At 44.5% G+C, this 14,992-nt stretch overlaps 1 protein-coding gene across 2 annotated transcripts in view; it reads right to left on the reverse strand.

Annotated features, from left to right (window-relative positions):
* The window catches only part of LOC127483174 (polycystin-2-like), a 30,118-nt gene extending 23,295 nt beyond the window's left edge, over positions 1-6,823 (reverse strand). Inside the window, exons 1-2 of one of the 2 annotated variants that reach the window (XM_070047874.1) lie at positions 6,563-6,823; positions 1,243-1,436 (exon numbers count right to left, since the gene is read on the reverse strand). The gene's annotated coding sequence lies outside the window, so the exon portion shown is untranslated. The remainder of the gene's footprint in view (positions 1-1,242; positions 1,437-6,562) is intronic. The other variant, XM_070047875.1, reaches the window with a different exon arrangement.
* Between the last annotated feature and the right edge of the window lie 8,169 nt (positions 6,824-14,992).

Below are 14,992 nucleotides of genomic sequence, written 5' to 3' on the forward strand. Positions count from 1 at the left end.
TACTATTTCATCTAATGTGATTCTGCGAAAGTTTTTAAATACATGGACTGGGAAAATTCAACTGCCATATAAAGCAGTGTTAAGATTAACCTCAAAAATGACAACAGCGTATTATGAGACTATGTTCTTCTCATTTTGTGTCTGAATGTAAGCATAGGTGGTCCATGCTCCAGTGTTTGGGTGTTGCGACTCATTCACCAGGAAGATTCAAGCAGACGAACTCTACTTGCCCCTTGCCTTGCTCTACTGTATCTTTCTCTTTCTAAATAGCATTTATCACCTTCTGTTTAAAACTGGCTTATTTATTTGAAAGGCAGAGTTATGGAGAGAGAAAGATAGAGAAGATCTTCCACCTGTTGGTTTACTCCCCAAATGGCTGTAATGTCCAATGCTGGGCCAAAAGCCAGGAATTCCACCTCAGTCTCCCACATGGGTGGCCTTTTACAGGAAAAGTTTGCCAACCCCTGCTGTAGTCCTTTGAACTCATTTTTAACGCTGATTTAAAACTCTCCCCTCATCAGAGCACATTGCAAACATGCATTGCAGTGTCACACTGTACCCCATAAATATATACAATTATTAATAATGCTTTGTACTGGTAAATAAAAATTACTCGACAATTTTTAAAAGTCATTCCACTCTCAACAACTTTACATTAGGGGCCGGCATTGTGGTGCAACAGGTAAAGCTGCCAGTTGTGATGCTGGAATTCTCAGCTACTCTCTTTCCAACCCAGCTTCCAGCTATGTGACTGGGAACACAGTAAGCAGCCAGCGCTGTGATGTAGCAGGTAAAGCCGCCGTCTGCCGTGCCGGCATCCCATATGGGCACTGGCTTCAGTCCCAGCTGCTCCACTTCTGATCCAGCTCTCTGTTATGGCCTGGGAAAGCAGTAGAAGATGGCCCAAGTCCTTGGGCCCTGTGCCTGTGTGGGAGTCCCAGAGGAGGCTCTTGGCTCCTGGCTTTGTTCTGACCTAGCTCCAGCCATTGTGGCCATTTGGGGAGTGAACCAGCAGATGGAAGTCTCTCTCTCTGCCTCTCTGTAACTCTGCCTTTCAAATACAAAAATATATCTTTACAAAAAAAAAAAAGGGAAAAGTTTCATGATACTGGATTTAGTAATGATTCTTGTATATGACACCAAAAGCATAAGTGACAAAGAAAAGCTAGATAAATTGGAGTTATAAAAATATAACATTTCATGCATCGGAAGATATTTCAAGAGTATTAAAAGACAACTCACAGAATGCGAGAGGAGAGGCAGAGAGAGAGAGAGGTCTTCCATCACATAGTTCACTCCCCAATTGGCTGCAATGGCCGGAGCTGCGCCAATCTGAAGCCAGTGCCAGGAGCTTCTTCTGGGTCTCCCACAGGGGTAGAGTGACCCAAAGACTTGGGCCATCTTCTACTGCTTTCCCAGGCCACAGCAGTCTCTGCCTTTCAAATAAAATAAAATAAATAAATAAATTGAAGAAATGAGCTACTGAGACTAAGAAAGGGCTCCACCTGGAGGTCATGGTTGTAAACGCACTCTGTGACAGCGTTGCACTATTCAAGAATCCTGCAGTACTGGTTGGGATAGTGAAGAGAGAGAATGTGAAGAAAAATGTACCAAGCATATTTGTGCAAAATGCTTCCCCTCACAAACTTTCTCAGCTCTCACACAGGCTCCTAATTCCCAGGCTTTCGACAATCTCGTTCCCTTTCTGTGTATCTCCCAGCCACTTCCCCCTGCCAGTGGATGCTGTCAAGGTACAAGGCTAGACCGGAGTGGCTGGGACAGAGGCTCCATGACCCACAAACCTCGGTTTATTTAGTTGGTTATTTTTCATAGTATTTATTTGAGAGAGAGAGATCTGAGACAAAGAGGCAGAGAGAGCTCTTCCACCTACTAGTTTATTCCCCAAACGTCCACAAAAGCCAGAGTTGGGCCAGATCAAATTCAGGAGTGGGGAACTCCATCTGGGTCTCCCAAGTGGGTGGCAGGGACTCACGTACTTGAGCTGTCATCTGCTACCTCCCAGGGTGCACATTAGTAGGAGGGTGGAATTGGAAGTAGAGCCAGGACCGGAACCCAGGCAATCTGACATGAGATGCAGGTGTCCCAAGCGGAAGCTTAACCATTTGGCCAAATCCCTGTCCCTGAAGTATTTACTCTGTGGCCTTCTATAGAAAACCTTTTCCAACCAACTCATGATGTAGGTAAAGGTAGTAGATTTAAGACTTGTGCACTCTTCTCCAAGAATTTTCACAACATCCATGTAAGTATATCAAGAAATATGCATCGATACCCTGCTGTGTTTAAGGCACTGTGTTGGGTGCAGGGGGTAGAACAGTGAATAAAAGAGAAACTGCTGCTTTTACAAAGCTTACCACCAGAGAAGAGGGCCAAGTGACAAATGGGATAATATGTTAGAGGGTGAAAAGGGTCACAGAGAACATGGAGTAAGGTCAGGGTGATCAGGAAGACACAGGGAAGTTTACTATTTTTATTAAGAGTGGACAGAATAGGCCTTGTTAAAAAGGCAACACCTGGGGGCAAGCCTTTGGCCTAGCAGTTAAACACAGGGCAGGATGCCAGTGTACCATATTGTGGTATCTAGATTCAATTCTTGGCTCCAGCTGCCAGTTCCAGCTTCCTGTTAGTGTGGATTCCCAGTGGCAGTGATAAAGGCTCAAGTAATCAGAACTTTGCCATCCACAGAAGAGATCTGGATTGAGTTTTGGGCTCCCAACTTTGGTCTGGCCTAGCACAGGACATTGTGGGTATCAGGGGAATGAACCAGCAAATGGGATCTCATGTGTGTTCTCTCTCCTTCTCTCTCTCTCTCTCTCTCTCTCTAATCCTCTCTCTACAGTCTGTTTCCCTGTCTCTCAATAAATTGTAGCGGCCAGCGCCATGGCTTAGTGAGTAAAGCTATCACCTGTGGCACCATGTGGGTGCATGTTCAAGTGCTGGCTGCTCCACTTCCTATCCAGGTCTCTACTATGGCCTGGGAAAGCAGTGGAAGATAGCCCAAGTGCTTGGGCCTCTGCACCCACATGGGAGACCTGGGAGAAGCTCCTGGCTCCTGGTTTCAGTCTGGCCCAGCCCTGGCTGTTGCAGCCACTTAAGGAGTGAACCAGCTAATGAAGAGTCTGTCTCTCTGTGGGTGTGTGTCTCCTTCTTTCTTTGTAATTCTGCCTTTCAAATAAATAGGATAAATCTTTAAAAATAAAAATAAATAAGTTGTAAAAAAATCTGACATTTGAACAAGTTTTTTAAAGTTTTACAGTTAATTCTATTAATACAATCCATCTCTTATACAATCTCACCTATTTTTTCAAATATTTTTTTAAATTTTCATTTAATAAATATAAATTTCCAAAGTACAACTTTCGGATTATAGCGGCTTTTCGCCCCCATAACCTCCCTCCCAGCCACAATGATCCCATCGCCCACTCCCTCTCCCATCACATTCCCATCAAGATTAATTTTTAGTTATCTTTATATACAGAAGATCAATTCAGTATATACCAAGTAAGGATTTCAACAGTTTGCACCCACACAGACACACAAAGTATAAAGTACTGTTTGAGTACTAGTTATATTGTTAATTCAGATAGTACAACACATTAAGGACAGAGATCCTAAATGGAGAGTAAGTGCACAGTGACTCCTATTGTTGATTTAACAATTGACATTCTTATTTATGATGTCAGTAATCACTCGAGGCTCTTGTCATGAGCTGCCAAGGCTGTGGAAGCCCCTTGAGTTCGCCAACTCTGATCTTATTTAGACAAGGCCATAGTCAAAGTGGAATATCTGAACAAATATTTGAAGACACTCTGTGAGGGCACCAAGAGACAATCTGGGAGGAGAGTACTTCAGGTAGAGGAAGAGGGGCATGTGTATCTCTGGCATGCCAGGGAAACACCCAGGAGCCCAGCGTAGCCACAGGCTCCATTCCTCCTCATGGTTCCCATGTGCACACATCCCAGTGATGTGCAATATTGGCCGCAGGTTCAAGGCATCTACCCCATCCTATGGACGATGTCCCAGCTGTACAGATACTCCCACTCGCATTGTAATCATGCCATCGAAAGGCCTGTTCAAGCTTGTATCAACTGCTTCTCAAAGGGCAGGCATGTAGTGAATTTGAGAGCATGAGATCGTTTTCCTGATCTCTTTTGCCTTAACACATGCCCATGGTCAGAGGCCGTGCTCTGTAACTCTGTGGTAATAAAGGGCAGAGGCTCTGCGGCCAGGGAATGCATACTGGTAGCCTGAATCTGTAGCCATCCCTGAGCGGACAGGGAAGGGTGCACAAGATCTACCACTACCAGTGCCACCTGCTCAGTCTACACAGCGGGGCCACATTCGTGGCTTAGTATCAGCTTCTGCTACTGGATGATTGGGTACTCAGCAGTACAGGCAGAGTGGCCATGGTGAGGTGAAGACCATGTTTTAGGCCACACATGCCTTCCTCCCATGCAGCCATAGCCACTTTGGACATGCACCTGTTGGGCAAGTCCTGAGATGCCCTGCAGAGGCTTGCTCACACTCACTCACAAAATAGATTCTCTTGACCATCAGAGTTTGTTTGTTTGTTTATTTATTTATTTATTTATTTTTGACAGGCAGAGTGGACAGTGAGAGAGAGAGAGACAGAGAGAAAGGTCTTCCTTTGCCGTTGGTTCACCTTCCAATGGCCGACGCGGCAGGCGCGCTGCCGCCGGCGCACCGTGCTTATCCGAAGGCAGGAGCCAGGTGCTTCTCCTGGTCTCCCATGGGGTGCAGGGCCCAAGCACTTGGGCCATCCTCCACTGCACTCCCTGGCCACAGCAGAGAGCTGGCCTGGAAGAGGGGCAACTGGGACAGAATCCGGCGCCCCGACCGGGACTAGAACCCAGTGTGCCGGCGCTGCTAGGCGGAGGATTAGCCTAGTGAGCCACGGCGCCGGCCTAGAGTTTAAAACTCTCTACCACCAACGACACCTGCTGTTGAACATACACGTGGCACAAAACTTTCACACTGTCCATTCCTAAATGTCCATGCACACACATTGGCAGGCAGCAGATGATGGCTCAATAACTAGGTCCCTGTCACCCACATGGGAGACCCAGATGGAGTTCCTGGCTCCTGGTTTCAGCCTAGCCCAGCCCTGGCTATTGCAGGCATTTGGGGAGTGAGCCAGCAGATAGAAAATCTCGCTCTCTCTCTCTCTCACTCACTCTTCCTTTCAAATAAATAAATAAATAAACTTGCTTTTAAAAAGGGATATCCTCGGGCCAGCATTGTGGCGCAGTGAGCAAGTTGCCACCTGTGATGCTGGCATCCCATATGGGTGCTTGTTTGAGAATCAACTGTTCTGCTTTCAATCTACTTCCCTGCTAATGCACCGGGAAGGCAGTGGAAGATGACACAAGTACATGGACCCCTGCCCCGCATGGGAAACCCAGATGGAACCCCTGGCACAGCTCCAGCTACTGCAGCCATTTGGTGAGTGAATCAGTCTGTGTCTGTCTCTCCTTTTTCTCTGTAAACCACCTTTCAAATAAATAAATAAATCTTCCAAAAAAGTAATAATTTATATAAAAAAAGAGGTTTAACTCCCACCTTTTGGCACTCATACATGTAAGTGAAGAGTTTTCTACTTTGTACTTTCTTTAAAGAAATATTTCACTTATTTGAAAGACAGAGTTAACAGAGAGAGGTTTTTCATCCACTGGTTCATTTCCCCAATGGCGGCAATGTCCAGAGATGATCCAATCCGAAGCCAGGAGCTTCTTCCAGGTCTTCCATGTGGGTGCAGGGGCCCAAGCACTTGGGCCAGCCTCTACTGCTTTCCCAGGCCGTAGCAGAGAGTTGGATCAGAAGTGAAGCAGGCAAGATTCAAATCCGTGCCCATATGGGATGCCAGAGCTGCCGTAGGTATATAGGTGAACATGAATGTATGTTATTGTTCTTGCCAGGTAAATGCAAGCTGTTTTAGTTTTCCTAATCGATAAGAAAGGAAACACTTATTTGATAGGTAAATATCTGCTTTTTAAATTTTATTTAATGAACATAAATTTCCAAAGTACAGCTTATGGATTACAATAGCTTCCCCCCCGCATAACTTCCCTCCCACCCACAACACTCCCCTCCCCCTCTCCCTCTCCCCTTCCATTCACATCAAGATTAATTTTCAATTATCTTCATATACAGAAGATCAATTTAGCATATATTAAGTAACTATTTCAACAGTTTGCACCCACACAGAAACACAAAGTGTAAAATACTATTTGAGTACTAGTTTTATAGCATTAATTAAACACCTAAGAGTAATTGTGTATTAATTACAGAGTTCAACCAATAGTTTTAAGTAGAACATAAAAAATACTAAAAGGGTAAAGTATTAAGTTTTTTTTTTCTTTTTCTTTTTTTTGTTTGTTATATAGTTTTTTTTATTTAATAAATGTGAATTTACAAAGTGTAACTTTTGTATTGTTGTGCCCCCCCACCTCCCTCCCTCCCGTGGCCCTCCCCTTTCCCACTCCCTCTCCCATCCTGCCCTTCATCGAGTTTCATTTTCAATTACCTTCATATACTGAAGATCAACTTAGTATATACTAAGTAAGGATTTCAACAGGCTGTACTCACACAACCACACAAGGTATAGGGTATTGTTCAACTAGTAGTGTTGTTTTTAAGTTTCATAGTAAAACACATTAAGGACAGAGATCCTACGTGGGGAGCATGTACCCAGTGACTCCCATTGTTGATTTAACAATTGGCACTCTTATTTATGACATCAGCAATCACCGAAGACTCTTGCTATGAGCTGTCTAGGCTATGGAAGCCCCTTGAGTTCACCGACTCTGAACTTGTTTAGTCAAGGCCATATCACAGTGGAGGTTCCTTCCTCCCTTCAGAGAAAGGCGCCTCTCTCCTTGAATATCTGCTTATAAGGTACCAGGTGCTATATCAATTTTCTCTTGTAAGATACTGAGATACTAAGATCCTTTAAACAGATTATTTATTTATTTAAATGCAGAGTAACAGAGAAGGGGAAGAGACACAGAGATTTTTCCATCTGCTGATTCACTCCCCAAATGGTTGCAACAGAGAGAGCTGGGCCAGGCCAAAGCCAGGAGCCAGGAACTTCATCCAGGTCTCTCACATGGGGAGCACTTGGGTCATCTTCCACTGCTTTCCCAGGTGCATTATCAGGGAGCTGGATCAGAAGCAATGCAGCCAGGACATAAACTAACCCTCCAGTATGAGATACCAGCATCACAAGCATTGACTTAACCCACTGCACCACAACACCAGTCCCCAAGATACCTCATCTTGAACCACCACTGAGATTGGCATCACCAATTGGTTAGGATTAGAGTAATGTAATGCCCTTCTGTGTGACCCATCTGACTGTCATACCAGCCAACTAGATGAATTAAATTGGAATATCAGTTGAATTACTGCCCCTGTATCCCAGAAGTCCCTGTGGTGGTATTAAATCTACAATTCTCCTGGGAAAGTGGTGCAGATCGAGTAACACTCATCTGAAATGTTTGGTACTGGAAGTGTTTTAGGTTTTGAATTTTTGATCACATTTTGAAATATTTGTTTATACACAATGAAATATCTTAGGGTATACCTTGGTACCCACCTCTAAACATGAAATTAAATTACATTTCAATATACACCTTATACACATAGCCGGATGGCAATTTTATACAATATTTTTAGAGCATCTGTGTTTTAACTGCAACTCAGCCCATATGGTCAGGTATGGAATTTTCCACTTGTGACATCAAATCAATGCTCAAAAAGTTTTGGGTTTTGGAGTATTTTGGATTTCAAATTTTTGTATTAGGAATGCTCAGCCTGTATTATCTCTGGGTTCTTATCTTGGTAGCAAAAAGGCAGGAGTGAGAGGGTAGGTTGGGAGATTGCATTTGATGCTTCCTACCATAACAGCTGGTGCTCCCTGTGGGGGGCAACTGTCAGCCTAAGTCAGACCAAGACTCCATCTGTCTGCTCATTTCCATAACTTGCCACTCTGAATACATCATACAAGTGCCCAGTTAATTTTAAGACCAAAAACCCAATATTTTAAATGAAATAAAAATATGTAAATATATTAAAATTGTACATATTTATAGGATATTATGTGATGCTTTGATACATGTATAGAATAATAATCTTGGATATAAGTATGGCCCATCCAATAGTTTGAAACCAAAATTCCAATTTAGTCAGTATTTTTAGTTGCTAAATCTGGTAATCCTACTACCTGGGAATATTTGGAAAATATTTGTCACAATTAGCGAGTGGAAATGCTTCTGGCATCCAGGATATAGAGACCAGAGATGCTGCTAAACCTCCCATCATACCCAGGATGGCCCCCACAACAAGGAAATGCCCAGCCCAGAATGTCCGTAGTGCACTGGCTTAGTGGAAGATCCCTGGAATACACCTACTGCTATATTGCAAGAACTTTTGTCAGGGGCACCAGGGACTCTCAGACTCTGAACTGACTCAGTTGTGGGTTATTAGGTGGAAGGCACACTGGTAGTTTGGATTGGGTTTCTGCCCTAGCAGACCTAGATTTTATTTCCTGCCTCCCTATGTCAAGCAGCATCATAGGAAGCAGTCAGTTTCTGATTTCTGATTTCTGATTTCTTGGAAGCTCCTTGCCACAGGGCACAGCAGGTTGAGCAGTCTGATTACTGCTCCATCTCTGTGACTTGGGAAAGTGGACCACATTGTCCCTGACACTGACACACTCCCACTTGGCCTTGAACATGCTTGAATTCCCTTATTCCCACTGGGCTAAGTGCATGCATTTCTGCTGTTGTCTTGTCCTCCACTGTTTCTGACCTCAGGGCTCCTCAGGAAGAGCCTGCCTCCCTGATGCATTTTCTATTCTCTCTTAATAGCTCTTCCCACAAGCGTCAAGTTAGTGAGTGGCTGAGGAGGTAGAACATAGTGGACCAGTTCTATTTCCCTGAAGAGTATATTAGGGAATTCCTGGCATTTCAGCCCCATTAACTCTAGACTATTAATGAATCCCAGCTTTCATTAGCCAACCTTGCATATCATTAGCACCACCCCCAGGACTCCCACCAACATGCTAAATTTCAAATTCTGGGAGTGTACCCCAATCATTATCAGTGACTTTGGCTCAGTTAAAACATCTGATTTCCATTGGTCTAACATGCTTGCAATCTGTACCCTTAACTCCTCTTTTGCTGAAACAAGGAGGCAAAAGTGCACAACTCTTTGAGGATAGGGGCTCTCTTCTTCCTAGAGAAGGCCTGCACTGCACTCTCTGAGGTGCTCTGCCACTTATTTGTACTGTAGCAAACCACTCTAAAACCCAGGGGGCCTAATGCCATCATGTATCACTCTGGCTCCTCATTCTGATTGGACTGAGTTTGAAAGAGAATTGGGGAGGGGCTGGAGGAGTGAGTACAGAGGAATTCTTTTGAAGAGGTTTGTTGTAAAAGAGGACACAGCAGTAATTGGCAGGAGACACGGGAGCAGGAGAAATGTTCTTAGAGATGGAATAAACAAATAACAGCATGGGAATGGCCTGGTACAGAGGATATAGAAGAGAAAGGGGAAAATGGCTGTCAATGAGTTGGGAAAGTGAGGATGGAATTTAATGCAAAGCAGAGACAATGTCTTAGGCCTTAGACAGGAACACAGAGTTCCTACAGGTTAGAGACATGGAAGGGGAGCCAGAGAGGTCTGGTATTTGGAGAGACATGGTGACGGGGATCTAGAACTTTCCTTTGCTTGCTCTAGTTCAGTAAAATAGGGCATATGGTTATTAGGGCATTTGGTTATCAGCTGAAAATGACTACAGGAGAGAAAGGAGAAAAGGTGGTGAAATTGTAATAGGAAAATAGAAGAATGACTGGACTAGGGACATTCAGTATGAGTTGCTCAGCACCCTTGAAGACCCTGGCACTGGGATTCTTGATCACGAATTTAAAATCAGATTGATTATTCCTATGTGTTTTTCTCTACTACACCCAGATGCAGGGGTGTAGGCAAACAGTGGAGGAGACATGAATGTAACTTGGGTTTGTGGTTTTGCCAAACAAAAGAGGAGCAAGGACATTGAAGGTGTCTGTCTGGAAGGGTACGATGGTAAGGAGTGGTCATGGAATTTCAGCAAGTATGGAATCCATCACAACATGGAGACAGTGGGCATGAGGCACAGTGAAATACTGGACTACAGTGGGCTGCAGGAGCTGGGAGGGTAGAGGGAGTTAAGTGGAGAGACAAAACATGGTAGTCGGTGAGTGAGATGTACTAAACAAGATTGGTAGTAATGTCTGTGGAATGCCTGGGAGTGCATAGCTGAGGCACGGTGGAGAACAAGCTCCTTGAAGGAGAGTCTGAAGTAGCCAGAAGCCAGCACCCTGGGAGGGTTATCTATGTGTATGCCGAATTCACCAAGCATGAGGACAGAAGTAATGTGAGGGAGTGTGGTGGTGGTGGCCCAGGAGCTGAGAGCACTGAGGGAGGGGGAAGGGGCCCTAGATTCTGAAGACGGCAGCACCACGAGGGGTCGTCGGTGATACACTCTTTTGATATGAAAGTACAAAACTGAGATGTTAGCTGATCCGCTTTGGTAAGCTCCTACTTTGTGGTGGTTTCTCTCTTCAGAATAAGGAGTATCAGAATGTGAAATGGCCCAGGGCGCTCCTTGGTTTCCATCAAGACTTTTCAGCCTCTAATCATAAGAGGGCGCCAGAGTCCAGCAAAGGATTATTGTTTTCATCTAGACCAGCTAGAGCATCTGGATGTACAGGGGAGGGAGCACTACTAATACTTAAGTGGGGACAACACCTGTAACCTGTGATTGCTCATGCAAACTGGACCATGTCCTCACACTATGCCCTAGAAAGCACCATCATGAACAATTAAAGCTGAGCCAGGTGGCCGGCGCCATGGCATAGTGGGTAAAGCTGCAGCATGCTGTGCCAGCATCCTATATGGACACAGGTTCCAGTCCCGGCTGCTGTACTTCCAGTCCAGCTCTCTGCTATGGCCTGGGAAAGCAGTAGAAGATGGCCCAAGTCCTTGGATGCCTGAACCCATGTGGGAGACCCAGAAGAAGCTCCTGGCTTCGGATCAGCACAGCTCCAGGCATTGTGGCCATTTGAGGAGTGAACCAGTGGCTGGAAGACCTCTCTCTCTCTCTCTCTGTAACACTGCTTTTCAGATAAATAAATCTTTTTTTTTTTTTAAAGAGCCAGTCTGCACTGAAAGCTCTACTTCTAGTAAATCACTAAAAATACTTTAACATACAGATGGTTAAGAGATAAATGGCCAAACCTGTTTTCATTTGGAAGAGGTCAAGACAGACTTTCCTTTGTATGCTACATCCTTCGTTATCTTTTTGTTTGTTTGTTTTTAAAGATTTATTTATTTGAAAGGCAGAGTTAGAGAGAGAGGAGAGGCAGAGAGAGAGAGAGAGAGAGAGAGAGAGAGAGAGAGAGAGGTCTTCTATCTGATGATTCACTCCCCAGTTGGCTGCAACTGCTGGAGCCGCGTCGACCCGACCAGGAGCCAGGAGCTTCTTCCAGGTCTCCCACGTGGGTGCAGGGGCCCAAGGACTTGGGGCCATCTTCTACTGCTTTCATAGGTCGTAGCAGGGAGCTGGATTGGACGTGGAGCAGCCAGGACTCGAACCAGCACTCATATGGGATGCCAGTGCTTCAGGCCAGGGTGTTAACCTGCTGCACCACAGCGCCGGCCCCTTCATCCTTCATTATCTTTATTACCATCTTATTTTTCCCCTCAGTGCAATGCTAGTTTGATTACAGTCATACATTCAAGTAAGAGAATTGCTCTACTTCCCAAAGTACCTCAAAGTAGTCTAAAGTGTTCTTTGAAGAGATTTTTTGCTAATTAATTTTTGCTAATTAAACTGAAAAAAATAATTATTTTTCACTTAGAATTTTTTTTTACTTTAGGAAAGAGCTATTACCTTTGATTAGAGATTTTAAAAATCATATGTACCTACCTAGAAAATAAATACAAATAAAACTAACTGGTTAAGGTACTCTTAAAAGTTATTCTCCTGCATCTCAGGCTTGAAAAGCCAAGACACTCTTGCATAAAAACATGTCCCACGTGAAGAATCTCGGTGAGTGGGAGCCCAGTGGAAAGAAGGGGCCATCATAGAAGGATGTACTTTCTCTGAAGGGAGGAGAGAACTTTGCTTATGCCCTTGTCTAAATACTGATGGAGACTGTGGACTCAAAAAGGCTTCTGTAGCCTCGGCAGCTCATGTCAAGAGCCTTGGCTGATCACTGATGTCATCCATAAGAGTATTAGTAGTGGGGCCAGTGCTGTAGCGCAGTGAGTTAACACCCTGGCCTGAAGAGCTGGCATCCCATATGGGCACCGGTTCAAGTCCTGGCTGCTCCACTTCTGATCCAGCGCTCTGCTATGGCCTGGGAAAGCAGTGGAAGATGGTCCAAGTCCTTGGGCCCCTGCACCTGCATGGGAGATCCGGAAGAAGCTCCTGGCTCCTGGCTTTGGTAGATGCAGCTCCCAATTGGGGAGTGAACCAGCAGATGAAAGACCACCCCCCTCTCTTTCTGCCTCTCCTCTCTCTGTGTAACTCTGACTTTCAAATAAATAAATAAATAAATAAAAGAGTGTTAGTTGTTAAATTAACAACAGGAGTCACTGTGAACTTACTTCCCATACAGGACCTTTGTCCTCAATGAGTTCAACTATGAGAATTAACTGTAAAACTTGTTCTCAAGCAGTTTTGATATTTTGTGTGTATGTGTGAAAATTGTTGAAATATTCACTTAGTATAAAATTGGTCTTCTGTGTATAAAGTTAATTGAAAACAAACCTTATTGGAGAATGGGACTGGGAATGGGAAGAGGAGGTGGAAGTTGGGGTGGGAGGGTGGGTTTGGTGGGAAGAATCTCTATATTCCTAAAGTTGTACTAATGAAATTTGTACTCATTAAATATAAGATTTCTTAAAATAAATTTAACAAAGTTATTCTCCCCAAACTGACTCTTCTGATTGACTTTTTAATATACATATATATATATATATATATATATATTTAGTCAATTATTTAGTTGTTTATTCCAAAGAGAAACAGATCTTCCACCTCAGATGTCTGCTATGGCCAGGGCTGGGCCAAACAGAAGCCAGGAGCCTGGAATTCAATCTGGGTCTCCCATATGTATACTGAACCCATCACCTGCTGCCTCCTGGGGCATGCATTAGCAGGAAGCTGGAATCAGGAGTCAGAGCTGCAAATAAAATCCAGGAAGTAAGAGTTCTAATCAGTAGGCCAAAAGCCTAAAGCCTGCCCCCTGAGTCACTTTTGAGTGCAGTCATGGATGTCTCTGTGCCTTCAAGAGTGGTAGTGATATGACTCCTTCTTGCATAGTCCATAAAGGAACTGTTGCTGGGCTGTTAACTGGCTTCAGGTTATGCAGAGTAGGCCCACACTGAACACCCAGGTGTGTTGCCCAGTGTATTACCTTGTCCCATTCTAAGAACTGTTTGATTCACAAAGGCAGAGTGTGGTCCACTGCTGTTCTAGCCATTTTCATCCAGGCAGGTGGTGCCCATCCTGCAAGTTCTGAGGCTGATACTTTGGATGTTCAGGCCGATATCAGCAGTGACAAGAACGATCTCATAGTTGCCCCAGACAACAGTAACTGAGTTGTGATAAATCATATTTAAAGAGCAAGATGGTGGAATAGTGAGGGTGTGCACTGATAGTCCGGGAAAAGATAGTTTAATAAAAGTGGAGTTACTGTAGCCTCAGGAAAAGGCTCAGGAAATAATTGCAGAGGAAACTCTTCTGGATCTAGTGGATGTGACACGGAGGACCTACGGGGAGAGCAAGGTCGCCCACCGCGTGGAAGTCCAGCCGCGGGAGCTGAGCTGCAGAAGCCAAGCTACAGAAGCTGAGCCGCAGAATCTGCGCACCAGCGCTGGAAGGGGAGGTCAGACAAAAACCTTGGTAACCTGAGACATTGGCGGGGAAAGGCAGAAAGAGCCTACAGGGAACCAGGCCTGAAGCCCCAATGGGGAAAGTTCACCAGGCTGACTGGAGGAGAGAAAAAAATAAATAAGGGGAACCGGCATGGACATTAGCCTCTCTCCCCACTCACCTTACAAAGCCAAGCAAGACAAAGAGCAGGTGCCATTTTACATATGTAAAGCGGCACCTGCCATTAGCCAAGCAGAAAAACCTGACTCTGGTGGGGAGAAAAAACAGGAGGTTAAGACCTAGTGAAAGTGTGGAGCTAATGAACTGAGACTGAAAATCTGAGGGGGGGGGTGAGAGAACTCACCGAGTACACAAACTCGGTAACCTGGGCAACCTGGTGAGAGACTGCAGAGAAATTTGAGACCATACCGAGGGCTGCATAAACTCTTTGGTCCCAGGGGTAAGCAGATGAATACCCACAGGGGCAAGATTTCATACATCAACTACCCTCAATTCCACTCAGCTATGTGGAATTACTTCCCAACTGAGTCAAAAAAAAAAAAAAAAAAAGAGAGAGAGAGAGAGAGAGAGAGTGAGCGAGTGAGAGAACAATCTGGGTGAGTCACCTTTGGCACACCCTTAACCCTGAAGAACCAAACAGAGCTCTCTGGCCACACCCATCACAGCCTCTAAGGATCCATCAAAAGCAGACAGTCCACTTAATCTAGAGTCACAGTATAATGAGAAAAAACACCACACCGAAGAAACCAAAGAATATCTCCAATATGCCAAACAACAAACGCAGAAACTGAGGTAACAAGAACAAGGAAGACACTATGACACCCCCAAATGAAATAGACACCCCAATTCAAGATTATGAAGATGATGAGACATAAGAAATGCAAGAAGCAGATCTCAAAAAATTGATAAGAACATTAAGAAGTTCTCAAAAACAAATTCTTGAACTACAGAAATCCTTAATGGACAAGATAGAAAATCTCTCTCGCGAAAATGAAATCTTAAGGAGGA

This window comes from Oryctolagus cuniculus, chromosome 8 (genome assembly GCF_964237555.1).
Source record: "Oryctolagus cuniculus chromosome 8, mOryCun1.1, whole genome shotgun sequence".
NCBI classification, from domain to species: Eukaryota; Metazoa; Chordata; class Mammalia; order Lagomorpha; family Leporidae; genus Oryctolagus; species Oryctolagus cuniculus.